Here is a 16,124-nt window from a genome sequence, read left to right on the forward strand (position 1 = left end):
TAATATACACAGTCGTGTTTTTATACACTTATTTCGTTGTCGCGAATGTCTCACTCCGGCGAAGAGGAAACAGACGCGAGACCGTCTTCAATCGATATAATGTTATAAGTAGGTACGTATATATAATAGCGGCGAGACAAGTAAGTAGAGCAAACAAAACGTGTGTGGGTTCCGCGGAGACATAAGACGTACCTATATATATTATTATTTTCCCGTGCGATTAAAATGCACGCGGGATGAAGAGAACAGGAAAAATCGACCCATTGTCGAACGGCATTTGACTATACGTTTTTTTTTTCTGTTCAATGACAATAATATTTTTTAGCCGCTACGGTCCTGGTAAACATATACCCGGCTCGAGGAGACCACCAGAGATCTCGATTTTTGTCAACATTTCAAACCGTTCCACTATAATCTACAAAGTAAACGTATTATTATATCAATATAGTATATATTATACTATATGAGTATACAATTGAGGCGAATTTCTGTTCGCAACACTTCTAAAAAAGTTATAGCTATTCTGTCGATGGATATAATAATAATATATTCATGTAGTAATGTCTGGATAATTTTAAAATTTGTTTTCATAAAATATCATACACAATGTTATTAGTTATTATTATTGAATATAAATTGACAATGTTGCTTTTTCCTAATTAGTTGAAAGTTTTAAAAATATTTGTATATTATGCTGACTGCAGAAAAAAAAATCTTTTTTAAATGTTTATTTTAATCTGTTAAATATTTTGCATTGTCGACGGTCCTTATAGAGTATACAAAACTACAAAACAACCTTATAGTATAGTGTTGAAGTGTTCGTCTAATTATGCGTTACGGCGCGTATAATGTCGATGCGTGTGAATAATATATATCACGACAGTACAAATAGGGATTTAATGACAGGCGCCGTTTTTTAAGTGATATTCATTCGTGTAAAATCCATTTCGTCAGCTTTCTCGTTCTAGACGACAGACACGTTAAAGGTAGTTAAAAGGTAATCACCTCCACCTGCGATTTTTATACAAACGACGAAATCATAAAATTATCGTTAATTCCGTACATTTTTCGCCGATCCAAACGATTGCGAATATTCCCCACTGTCGATGGACTCGTAAGCAAAAACAAGGCCTCTTGACATATTGGTAATAATATGTATATCTAAACATATAATATTAGTTCACAATATTATATTTTAATATTTTAGTAAAAATACAATTTAACCGGAAATTCTAAATCTTAACATCTTTCTGCCGATGTGTTCATGACAGTGTTAGTATATAGTCAATAGTCATGCATTATTAAGACAGCCAACTGTAACGTACTATAAATTGTGCACGTCGTGTGTATACACGCGTATAAAGGTTATATTTTTAATAATAATAATAATTATTATTATTATTATGTAAATGTCGGACATAAGAAAATTGAAGGGTGACCGGCTACGCGACTTCCTGCTTGCAGTGATCTTATATTTATTATTTTAGCGCTGCTCTAAACACTCGAATGAAGAACGTAACGCAAAACTGATGCAAGAGCGCGGGTTGTGTACACACTACACAGTGCATATTATATATTATACGCATAAGTACATACAAAAAATGCCAAGCATGCGCTTTGTATAATTTGTCTTTTCTTCGTCACAAACATAATTTTATTATTAAATGTTATGCGATAATAAAAATCGAAATCACCTACTTGTCCAACTTACGGGTTCAAAAATCCATGGAAACGTTTACGGTATTTAGCAGTTCATATATTAAACCATAAGATGATATATTATAATCTACTCCGATAAAACATTTGTAAGGGTGTTTGCGAACTTTGGACATATTCAAATTTAACTTCAAACATTTATCAAATTTTTCTGATAATAAGTATTATATAATATATGTAAAAGCTATCAATAGTCGAGTCTTGATCGTGGACATGAATTAACATTTTACTGCAAACCTTCATGTCTCCAGTAATTTCTACGATACTAAGGACATATTTTTGTATATAATATATTGTGATTATGGCTATTATAGATTTTTAATTTTTAGTTAATTTTTCTTTGTTAGACAACCACACATTAAATATCTAAAAAAAATTTTTCTATTGTAAGTAAATCAATCTATATATTATACATACAATTAGTAGAACATTATTATTATTATTATTTTATAATGTAATATTCAAGTATTATCGTTTTTGTGTTTTTGCTAATTTCGCGTTGAAAACAGAAGCGAACCCTTTTTGTCTATAGTATATGCCGTATGTACTATGTATATGTATATATATATAAATGTATATAAAATATGTATGTATTTTATAATATGTAAACACATACGATATTAGTCATAAGTATATATCGCTCACGCGGAAAAGGCAGCCACCGCCGCCGTTGCGGCAATCGACGAGCGCATGCGCGTGATGCGATTCGGTGCAGAGGGTTGCCTCGTAAGGAGGAGGTGAATGGCGGGTGCGGTGCCCGGGGCTGTGAAACTTTTACGAGCACCGACCAATGGGGAACCGCCGTCACTACCCCGCCGGGACCGTCGTTGTCGTCGTCGTCGTCGTCGCCGCCGACGTCGTAGTCGCAGTCGTCCCTTATATTCTCGCGCGCCCGGACCCTGGCGGATTCCCCTCAGACCCGACCACGCGCTCTGGCCCCCGGGGCGACCGTATATTTCACCCCTTCTAAGTATAATATAATATATATATACTTATATGAAACAAGGAAACCACCGCTGTCTTCATTGTCGTCGAATATATATATATATATAACACTATATGTAGTCCTTTGCGCCCTCCCTCCACCCTCTTTCACGACCTGATGAATTGTATAGTGTACACGTGTATGTGTATGTGTGTGTGTGTGTGTGTGTGTGTGTGTAGAAAGAGAGAGAGAGAGAGAGAGAGAGAGAGATAGTCTCTTCTCCGTCATCTCTTCTCCTCAAACTTAAGCTTTGTTATCACTCCACTGCCCTACCCATCACCTACCCACCCACTACCCGTCAGCCCAACCGGTAACCGTCTCTCTTTCCGCGTTCGTATTCCGACCCTTCAACTCCGACAAAGTTTTAGCTCTCTCTATCTCTAGTTTCCAATCCCCGAAACGCGTCTGCGCACCCTGTATAATATACTGCCGCTCCCTCTTCGTATACTGCACAAAGATTGTTTTTGTAGTTTTTCTTATTTTTTTTTTTTTTTATATCTCATTTATTTTTATTATTATTATTTTGTTGTATACTTCTTTTCCTGCCGTCTCGACCCTCATATCGCACGCTCCTCCCACCCCCATACCATGCCGCCGCCGTCGAGTCGCGCAGTTCTTCTCGATTTTATTTATTTATTTCTATTTTTTTTTTATGTTTTTTGTATCACAAAAAATTCAACGTTTCACTTTTGCGCGTATACGTGTGTTGCATGTGTACGCCGCGTTTAAAAGAAAATATGAAAAATTGTTAAGCGTGTTGTAAAGAAAACAACAAAATAAAAGGTTACATAAGCAAAGCTTTTACTACATCAACTCGTTTTTCACTCAAATATCGTAATATATTTTAATGCTTACTCGCGTATAATCTATAATAGTTTATTATATCTTTGTTAAAAATCTGAAATGTTTGTAAATCACGTATACGAATGTGTTAATAACTCGTCGCCACCACTTTAAACTCAACGTGTATACTTGAAATTGTTTTTTTACAATGGCATATATTATGACGTATATAATATATATATATATATATACCTACCCAACACAAATTAAAATATTTAATTCAAGGTATAATATTACTGTTTTTTCAATGATTTTTTAAACTATCCATATTTATTTATTGTTCAATCGAATGCAGTCTATAATTTTTGCTATACCATCATATACAATATGTATATTTACATAATGTTCTTTAAACCAATCAATGTTCACATTTAAAAATATGTATGGTTCTATATTATAAATGTAAAGTAGTGCCAATATTGACAGCTCCTGTCATGACTTCGTGATATAAACACTTTATGATGTGATCGACGATCACTATTTGTAGTTATTAAATGTATTATGATAAATTACTATTTACGTGCTATTTGGGCGAAAAAAATATAGAACAAAATTAGTACTATAGGAAATAATTATTTAAAAAATAATCATTGTAAGTAGTTATTATTGCCTATTGGTACTATTATTACTGTATAATTTTATAAATCAACTTACCGAGTTTATAAATAATAGTTAATCTAATATAGGTAGTTGTAAATACTTTCAAAATGGTGTATCTATGTATCTTTATAAGTTTCAATAAGTACAATAAGTATAACATAATATTATTATGTCATAAGCTTTGGATTTTTAATTGTACTATATTATGTACGTGTGTTAGTGGATTAAACATTCGTAAATTAAGAAATTTAAGAAATTATTAATTTTTTATTTTGTTTCTAGAATAAAAATAATTAATAAGACTTTAGTGCTGCTAAAAAAACATATTTGGATATTTTGACCTATAATTGCACAATATACTTGTATTATGATAGTGTAGTATACACACGATGACCATCGTGAGAAACAAAAATTTAAAATCGTTTTGATACAGATTTCATTCGTGTTTAAGTGACTATTAAGTAAAAGTAGTTATATATTATTATAGTCCGGGTACGACTATACAATTAATTTTAATTAGTCAATTTAATGGAGTTTGCGATTATTGACAGCAAATCACTTTTTTAATCAAATTAAAATAATATAACCAAGTATTAACATAATAACATTAAATATATTATAAACGCAAACATCGTAACATCGTGGTATCGAAAACATTTTTCTTAGGTACCTACTGCAAATGCAGTATAAATAGTATAATATATTTGCATTATGTAAAAAGAAATGACATGTATACTCAGAAAATTATGTATTTTTATTTATTTCAAGCAGAAGAGAAAAGTTATCACGATAGTGGAACGAAAAGTCATCGCATGCCTTATATCGAAACCATTGTAGCTTGAGGGAATATTGGCTATTTTTCAAAAATTTGTTACCATAACTAGTTAGTAGACGAATACCTAACTTCTACTTTCCGAACATGATGGATAATTCCGTATTCTAAACTTTTTACAGAAAACAATGGTTCGCCAAAATGTATGTATAATATTCTGTATAATATTGTATATTATGTGTAGCCGCTGATCGATAAAATGGTTTGAAAAATTAACGGAAAGTATATCGCAGAAAGGTAATGATAATAATAATAATAATTATTATTATTATTATTATTATTATTTTAATGATAAATACGCTATGTATACAATTAATGTGCTTTTGTTTGGTCACGTAGGCATATCATGTTTTGGTCGAACGAAAATTGTATTAATAGCGTATAGGTGTTAGTAAATTTATATCGATTTCATTTCTGCAATCACCGTGAATTGGCGGAGATTACGCTAAAATTCAAAATGATACCAATACGTGCCAGATCTATAGTATTGGTTACTTAAGTAAAAGGAAATTTGGACAGATCTGATACGAAGAACATGTGAATTCGTGTGTTTCGCGCAAAACTTCGCTGAGTTCTGATTCAATAGGTGTAAATATATAAGTGCAGTTAATCGTTTTTATAGACATCTTTGTACATCCGAACGTTATTAAATATTGATGACGTGCATGTGCTACTGCAACAGCAAGAGTATATACTATATACCAATGTCGATATAAAGTATAAAATATATTATAATATAGGTATCTGTATTGTTAAATAACAAACGGTGAAAAATACACTCATAGTTTTCATAATTCAAATATTCAAATTTTACGAACTTTTATGTATTGTTATAATTATTAACCATTCAAAGATCCGATAAATGTAAACAAATTTACTGGATCACAAATTGTTAACACGTTCTTTCAGCTAAAATTTGATATGGTCAACTTTCCAATACTTATAATGTATATACACTATATACAGTTAAACCTATATAATATTAATACAGTTAGGTTCAAATATTTTTTATACAGGTTCCATTCTAAATAAAGAAGTATAAGAATTTTATCTTATTCAAATTTTTAAAACATCTTATAAAAAAGAAAAATGATGTCCAATAACAAGAGGTTTTTCAAATTCCTCTTTTATATTAACAGTCAACAATGTGGTTAAACGTTCTTTGGGAAGCTTACCCCTCAAATATTATTTTTTTAATTGATAAAGTGATAATGGTTCATCTAGTAAATATATATGTCAATATATGAAATAATAAACTCGTTTTGTAGTCATTATAAATATTTTAAAGTAAATATCTTTCAATAATTAATTTTAATTTTACCTTCTATTCATCAACATTTTTCATCGACAAATAATGTTTCATTGAATAATGTTTAATTGACTTAAAACTTCCAATTGATGCTTTAAATTTGATTTTGGACCGTTTTTCAGCGATTTTACGTGCCTTATCCTGTGTACTTGGTCCAGAAATAAATAAACTTTTCCTCGAGCTTTTTAAACAACTCCTGTGTCAAATTATTTTATAATAATATTAACTTATTTCCATTATTTATACAATATATTATGAATTACAAAATATTGTTTCAGTTCCACGTTAGACAGGTTCCATATTACATAGGGTATAGTATAGTATATATATATATAGCCAACTGCTTGTCAAATAGTGTTAAAACTTATAATAATACATTAATACGCTATATGCCGTTATATGTGAACTCCAGGACTTCGACTATGAAAGTTTTTGAATATAAGACTGTACATATACATTAAACAGTCATATACTCAAATAATTATATATAATAATATACATATGCACGCCACTAATAAAACTTAAATTTAACTTTGCTATGATGTCTTAGAATGAGCAATAATATAATTGTATACTGCAACGATAATTAACTGCATGTTAAGTTAGAGCTTGACGAATAAGTATATATAATAATTATGTAAAACCGATCAGAAGACATCTTTAACATTTCATTTATTAAAATATGTAAGTAAATTTTACATGAGATAGATTTTCATTCTTATAATGTTCGATTTAAAACCGTTCAAGTATAAGAAATAGGTAATTTTCGCAGTCTTACGACGCCTCTATTTTGTGAATATATGCGGTATTAGGACACACATAACCATGAATAACGTGAAATATCAAATAGCTATTATATTATTATAATAATATAATTCAAAATTAACACTATGGGGAATATAGTAAGTACATGATATTCCCATCAAACTGTTAATAAATCGATTTACATGGAATTACTATTATAAGTTCATATTCTCTTTAGAAATTATATGGTTAATAATATTGGCTCTATGTGGATATTATTATTAAAATATAACCGTAACTGCATATTATATCATACAAAGTCTCTGCGCCATGCAGTCTCTGATTTAATTTATTTTAAAATTTCAATAAAATAACAAATTAGTAAATTCATTCGATACTTGACTACAGTTGACTCTTCATTATCTCTCTATATTTTCATAAACGCACATAAAACATGTATACAATAATATTCACATTCATTGTTATATTATAACAAAATTATAAACTTTGTAATACCTACTATATCTACGCGCGTACCTAAATCTACAAGTGTAAATAATACAATTATTTACCTGTAAACACTTTTCAAATCTGTACAGTCAACTTCTAATTTCGGACTACAAAGGTGATAAGTACTCTTTTGTCGGGTTTCACTGAAGTAAATAGGGGATGCAATGAATACGTGCATAATATTCTGATAGTAATAAAGTCGTCCGGTGTAAAATTATATTTAATCAGCTTCGTCAAAAGCCACCCGAAAAACGTGCCATCGCAAGAAATACGATTTCGATAGTAATAATATAGGTACGTGGGAAAGAAAATAGTGATGAACCAATTAATTATAGACAATTATTTTTATTTTTAAGTATACATGGGACTAATAAAAGCATATATAATATTATATAGGCATTAATGCATTATAATGTAATATGTATTATATTATTGACATTCCCGAGCGCCAACTTATAGTCACGCCGGCAATAGATTTATCTCGCATAATATGTTAATTGGCAAGAATATTATTCCCTCAGCGTCGCGTGGCACACACATCGAATCTATATAAAGTCGCGAGCGTGTTTCCTTAACGCGGCTTATCCGCTCGTCTCGAATTTACGCTGCACACGCGAAATATAATAATAATATAATATGTGTATTCGGGTCTTGTACGAAAACAATTGCTTAACTCTGGGTCTCGGTCGATACGTGTATACTGTATAGCCACCGTGCGCCTGATGCAACTCTGAAATCATTTATTTTACACTAAACGCGTTGTACATACTCTACATACCTACGTAAAATTACAATAAATATGTAATATTATTATGCGTCACCGATTTCGGGATCGCGATGAAAACGATCTGATCGTTGTTTTTTGATTGTTATACGGAGACTTCCTTTTACGTTTTAAAGTAATAAAGTTTGCCCTGCAGTGATCACTCGAGAGCTAAACATGCGTATTGTACTTATATATTATATACAGTGCACGGTGGTAAAGAGTTAATATTTTGTTTTTATACGGATTTTAATTGTTTACTTTTTACAAACATTTTGTAATGCAAACTTTTTTCCTATTCTCGTATGTCAATTTTTTTTTTGCCTCTTAATATTATAAATAACAATAGTATACACATAGTATGCACATCATATCTTAAAGTAGTGTAATCAAAACTGTTCATCTTAAATATATTCTTTATTATTTTTCAGACTTTTAAAAAACGTGTTTAATATAACAATATTAAACTGTAATCGAATACGTCATGATGAATAATGTATATTTCACTTATATACTATACTCTTATAATCTCTCAGTTGCTCTCACATTTTGACTGTGTTTATTTTGTTAAGTCAATTTATATTTTATTTGATCGTGGCTAGCAAGTCTCTGATATTAGGTCCACGTGGAACGAATTCTTGACAGAAATTTATTTCGTAAAATATGATTTACCCTGTATACGTAAATAATTATATTATAATATCATGCCCAGGGCTATATATAATATACAAATACGTATTATACGTACCTATGTATATAGTCAAGTATCCTCTCGACATTTATGCTCACGCTATATGCGTCGAAAAGTGTCCATTGCGGAAAAGTCATGTACTTGCAATATACATAAATATAAGTACATACATATGTACACCTTTCTTATGTATACGTTTACACATTAAAAATATTTTTTGTAACGAGCTTATATTATTATTACATATTTATTATAGGGCTTTGCCCTCCACTCGCTTCGTTCACCGACTCTCTTCTGCCAACGCAAAGTGTACCTTCTTCCTCAAAACTCAAAGATATACTCTTTCTGATTATCTTGAAATTTAATATTTTGTAATTTAAACTATTCAAAAATAAAATACATAGTACACAGAAGATAAAATATAAGTTAAGTGTTTATTAAATAGTTCAAATAGTTGTAATTTATTTATGATTTGGTTGCCATTGCAATTATATTTGGTGGAAGATAAAATATACACATTTTTTATTATTATTGTTAACAACACATTTTATACAATATTTAGTATGCGTATGTAATGTACACACTGCAGATTGGCTGCTCCCCTAACTATAATACGATATTATGTATTATGGTCATAGTGTATCGACGGTACTGCATACACAATGCATTATAGTAAATAAATGTATGTAATACATATAGTTTTAATCAAACAGTTTTCGAGGGGGGCGAAAACGGCTCCTCTGCCACATCACATAGAGTACCTACCTATATATGTAATATTTTATTATCATGTCATACACGCTCCTGTAATATATTAAAGGGTCCTTCCTTCTTCATATCCCGCAACAAAATGTGGGGCACACTCAATACACCACGTGTACGTAGATACATCAGACCCTTCGACTAGCAGCTATCTGATATATATATATATATATATATATGCAGTAAATGGTAATGATGATGCCAATAGTATTATAGGGACCGGTTACCCCGTGGTTTGACGGTAGCAAATCGCGTCCCTGTACATATAATATCGTCGACGCGTATGGTTGTAATTTATACCTACGTATTATATCATGATATGGGGTCTGGTTTTTCATTATTCGTGGATAATCCCCTGTCGCGTTTCACATTCGAATAAATAAAGAATTAATTATACGATGTACTTATATTATCTATGCTTATAACATATAAGTTATATGTTTTGTACTCTGCGCAATGTTTACGTTGTTCAAAAGAAAGAAAATTCGATATTCATTTAAAGTGAGTACATCGCCAATATATATATATATATATATATGTATATCATACTTAGACTGTAGTCTAAAAATAAAATCATTTTAACAAGAAAATATTTTGTTATTAATTTAACTTTTAAGCTGCCAGTCACATGTATGAACCATGTATGGTTCTGAACTATTGACTCTAAAACCAGGTACATACATATTACGTAACTGTTAGTTTTAATACACATACTATAACGAATGGACCAACTAAGACTATAGGAGTATTATTTAGTACTAACCACAGGACTTATTTAGCGAGTTATCAAGTTATGAGCATTTTAATAGTGCATTCAAAATGTACGATTTGATACCTACCTACAAAAACAGTATCAAAAATGGCAATGTGTGCCCTCAAAATACAAAGGTAATACTATCACAGTATCACGTTTATGTATATAGACATATAAAGTATTATGAAATATATATCATGTTTAGTATCAAAATTAGTATATAATTCTAGATTTTTTTTTGTGAAAATTAAATAAAAAATACCTCATTTAATAATAAATAAATTTGTAATTTTTAGTTTTTTAATGAGAAATAAAATATGTTTGAGTGCATTAAATGCAAGCATATTTTAAGGTTTTTGAGGGCATGAAGTCTCTAGCACTAAGTTGTCCTTATATTTTTTCAATATGAGACTTATATTTTGTTAGTTAAAATGAAACACAAACTTCATCTATCAACGTATTCATTTGTTTATATTTGATCGCATTACTGCATATCATCATGGAAATAAACTTTCATAACTGCAGTAGAGATGTATGAAAAATTAAAAGTAAGCGTTGAAAATGGCGTGATATTCTACGTGGGTAGAATCGTCATCAAGTTATCTATTTAAAAAACATACAAGTATTTTATTTCTTTTTAGTTAAATCTCTGCGTCTTTTTTTCTTTTTCTTTTTTTTGGTGGTTCGTAAATAGTAGCTGGATGTATAAAATAGGTATATTTCAAAACGGTTTAAATTCTCTTAAGGCATGAATAAAAATTTAAATTGAAGGATGACGAGAACTCAATACACGGCGTGCTGTGTTGAAACAGTTATGTCAATTCACAACTGAATTTTGATTACGGTACCCGACTTTGCATTGGGAATTTCACATTTCCGTAAATTCAATATTCTATACAGTTACGTTATTTGTGAACTTCCAATAGGTACGACGTAATATCATATATGCTTCCAGTATTGATTCGGCGTAATCTTAAATTATTACGGTTATTTATCTGTTCGCGTATAGATCAATCGGTTACCGTTCTTTGAAACACGACGTACCCATCCGCGCATTACGTCATATATCTCAGGTCAAAACAGTATATTATTATTTCAGTGGTGATCGACGAGTAGTGAGTGCGAGTATAATAATATGTATAATGGACACGTAAGTGTACATATGTTTATATATAGTAACGAGACTCGACACTAACGACGATGTCGTATATTATTATTATTATTATTATTATTATGTATAGAATCGCGAAAGACATCATCGCCGTCGTCAGAGAGAGAACTGTACAATATAATGGATAAGTGGAGAAGAAAAAGAGTTGATAAGTAATTGAATCGAGTGGATTTGTGTTGGTGTGCGAGTACACCGTTTGAGGGATTATAATATATATGTACGCGTGTGTATGGAGCGACTGTCTGTGAGCTATTTTTGCCGCACCGAGTAATGGAACATTATATTTTATATACTCGTACACGCACGCCCATGCATATATATGTATATACGTATACACAGCCGTTAAGTCTTAAACAAAACAGTGCGCCAGTGGAGGGTAGTACTTGACGTGGGTGCTTTTTCGCATGACACGGGAGGTCCCGGGAATGTAAATAAAACTCTTTTGTTGTGCGCACACACACACGCGCGCCCGCTCGAGCGAGCCCTAGACCCTTTTTTCTCTCACCCTCTCGCCATCACTCTCGCCCTCCGTGTGTGTGTCTCTCTCTCTTTTAGGCGATTTCTCTCTCGATTTTTTCCCGATGATTAGCCCTTCGCGGTGGTTACAATTTATACGCGCGTTTAATATATATATATATATATAATAAGTATATGTACAGCCGCACATACATACGGTCTTTTTTTTCTGCCGCTCTCACTCTTTCACACTCACTAACTCTATCTCTCCGTCTCCGTCTCTCTCGCTATCTGCCCGGCCACGTCGGGCAGTCGTCTCCGTCTCAATTCGTATGTATATATATTATATATTAGTTCTGTGCCCCGAGGACCCGAATCGGATTAGCCGCCGCCGCCTAAGTCCTGCCAGAAAACAACGCTGTGTATACATATGGGTGTGCGCTTTTTTTTATATTTTATATGCTTTTTCGTTTCGTACGTGCTTGTGTATTGACAAATTGGCCGTGTGTGATATCGCAGCCGAGGGGTCGAGTGATATATATATATGTGTGTGTGTTACGTCAAGAGCGTGCGTATATATGTATATTGTATATACGACAAACAACGCGCGCGGTTCGAGTAAATTAAAAACGTCATTAACGCGAGCACGGGCCACCGCCGTCGATATAATAATAATAATAATAATATAATGATAATACGCTCGGGCAGGCGGTCTCTCAGGGCGGTGGTTTTTCTTTTCTTTTTTTTATTTAGTTTTAGAGTTTTTTTTTGTTTACCCTTTCCGACCCAAACGATTGACACGCGAGCTTCGTGTGTCAATATGTCATCAGTGCTGCGACAATTATGTACACTTGAATGGGATAAACAATACTATAAGAATACGCATAGGATGCGCATCGCATTCCCACGGTCTATTTTCTATTTCCTGCTAGGACCGAAGACACGTATTGTTTTGAGTTTTTGACTGTTGAAGACGAAAATTTATTTATTTTTATTTTTTTTCGTAAACGAAAATATTTGCGAAATAAAAATAAACTGTTTACGTACAAAACTTCAAACTATAACGATAGCGTTTGATTTAATAATCATTACAACGAACGAGAACAACACTGAAAATACCAAAATGTATGTTAATGTGTTGACTATGACACCGCGATGGAGAAAACAATAACGTAAATGCAAAAACGAATTTAATTTATAATTTTATTATACCTACCTATTTTTAATAAATTTAATTTTTTTGTGCATTTTTCATTCTATTGATATATTAAAACACAATATGTACACATACCTATAACTTTACTGTTTTATGATGAAAAATGATTATTAATAATGATAAAGATTGTTAATTTTTTTATTTTATTAGAGCCTACAGCCCTCTACATTTTTTAAGTCTTTACTCCTCCCGGATATAATGTATGTGGACCTATAATTGATATGATAATCGGCAAAACGCAGTCTCCGAATTTCGGGTACAATATTTTTCATGACAAGACAACAAGACGTAAGCGTAAACAAAAAAAAACTGTACAATATGAAACTATAAATAATTTATTTATAGGGTACTTTATACGCGGTCACGATATATTATTAAAATATGTTCGATCGAAAAAAAACATGCACGATATCGCTTGGATTTTCGCGAGACATGATAATGTTAAGCGAAGGATGTTTCATTGGTTGGTTAGACAATAGGTAATTTTATTTTATGACGAATACATAGGTATATTATAATGTCTGTTTTGTTCGTAGCACTTAAAAAACTTTAATAGTTGATCAAGTTTTCGCATTAATTTTTATAGTTTTTGTAATTTGTATATTTAAAAATAAAAATAAAAATATTTAACGTGTTTTTATAGGTTTTAAGGACTTCAGAGAGCATTTCATTTCTGCCACTGTAGCCAAAAAGGGTAGTTTAAAAAATTAAATTTTATTCACCCTCAGAAAAACGGAGTGGAAATAAAAAGGCGCCCGAGGTTGGTAAGTCAAAATAAATCGTCAAGTATGCTTGTTCAGATTTTTTTTTCATTCCCCCACGAAACATTGTCTAAACCATCAGGTCGGGTTTTTACTCAAAGACTTTTCAAAACAACCGTTTTTCAAACGGGAAATTCTCTTTCAGTACTTTGATTTTCTCTAAACGAACAATATTTTTTGTTGAGCTCAAAATAAAAATAGTTAAAATGCAATACATAATACATCGATTACTAGTATAGTTATTTTTCATTAAACTACTATATTATCCGATAGAATATATTATATTTTTATAATTCTCGATCACATGCCTATACTAAATCATAAGCATAAAATTATAAAAATATATATTGTTTTTTTTTTTTTATTTATATGACAGCGACAGATCAAAACATTATTCCCAATTATGTCTTTCATTATCATATATTAGTTTAAGTCAACAACTATACTGTCCACTTTCTTGAAAAGAAAATTCAAATAAAAATCGATCATTAAGTCTAAGTTATCTACTAAGTTTTGATCTAAGATTAACAATAAATGGTACAAGCAGTCGTAATAAATAATTGAAAAGAAATTATAGACATTAATCATAATATTATACGAACTTTTTACGTTTATATCTATCGCATATTAGTCTGTACGAATATCATAATAATGTAGGGTTTCTCGTATCATGGCGAATAAAAAGTTTCTATATCGATGCAGTTGTTTGTATTTGTACAGTGTACACACTACATACACTTTTAGATTTGTTTATTTTTTCATCACTCAATATAGTTATTTATTTAAGTATTAAAGTGCTTTATTTAAAGTATAGAGTAAATCAATTCATTTGTTAAGGTCACTCAGGGTCATCAAATCTTCAACAAAAAGTAGGTATTATGTATTTTATTCATTTTTCTATGTAGATAAATATTGAGCCTACCTAAGAAAACGTTGTTATACTATTTATGGACAAATTTAATGATTAAAAATGTTGTCGCTTATTTTTAACGAATTAAAATTTCTTCAATACAGTTAATTAACAATATTTTATTGAATTAATATACTCTAATTTTTAATTTTTAGTCTAATAAATTATAAAAATACACAAAACCCAGCCTACCCTCTCTGATAATTAATCACCTATTTTTTTTTAAATACCACTGTTGTGTGACTTGTTAATTTTTCATGTCTTGTGTTAAACAGTATCTCATAGCTACAATCAATTACTCTTATCGCAAAAAAAAAAAAAACATTAATATTTTTAGTTATAGTCAGAGTATATAAATAAAAAAAAAGAATACAATTTTACTAATTTGTACGCTCCACTTACTATTATACATCCATTTGAATTATTACTGGATATTTTTATCCTCTCACTCAAATTCAAACCTTAGCGACACTAAGACATTGATAACGTTATTCCTCATAATTCGTTAGTCTTCTCACTATTTTATCGATTGGATCACAGGAACTTTGTTTTTAAATTTTGAATAGTTGGTTGTGTTTTAACTTTAATATTAAGTGAATTGAGTATTGACTAATCATAAAATTTAAACTTAAAAGGCGTATCTGTATTTGTAAGTTCTTTTGTTAGGATTTTTCAACTATAAAGCAAAGCATGATCATTTTTTAAACGTAAAATTGTACATACATTATCATCAAGTCATCATCATATAATTTGCATAAATATTGAAATATCGTAAATAAACCATATGCAGTAACGAAAGCTTCTGTAATAGACTGCGAAACTTCTGCCAAATAATGTGCGTATATTTTCTTCATTACTAAATTTCATAAGTGTTACATATAATATATAAATGTATTTTCTTTCATCACTTTAGTGCTAGTGAAAATAGCAATCAGGTTTCTATCAGCACTAGAGTTATAGACGCTTTTGTTGACCAAAGATTATTGTCTCCAAATATCTATACTTTGGGTACTTGTAAGCGCTGATGAAACCCCACAACGAAGCGAGTACCATTCCTCAACCACCAGCACCCGAGTCTCCGGTAACCCTGATGACTGGTGC

Source organism: Rhopalosiphum maidis, chromosome 4 (genome assembly GCF_003676215.2).
Source record: "Rhopalosiphum maidis isolate BTI-1 chromosome 4, ASM367621v3, whole genome shotgun sequence".
Taxonomy (NCBI): Eukaryota; Metazoa; Arthropoda; class Insecta; order Hemiptera; family Aphididae; genus Rhopalosiphum; species Rhopalosiphum maidis.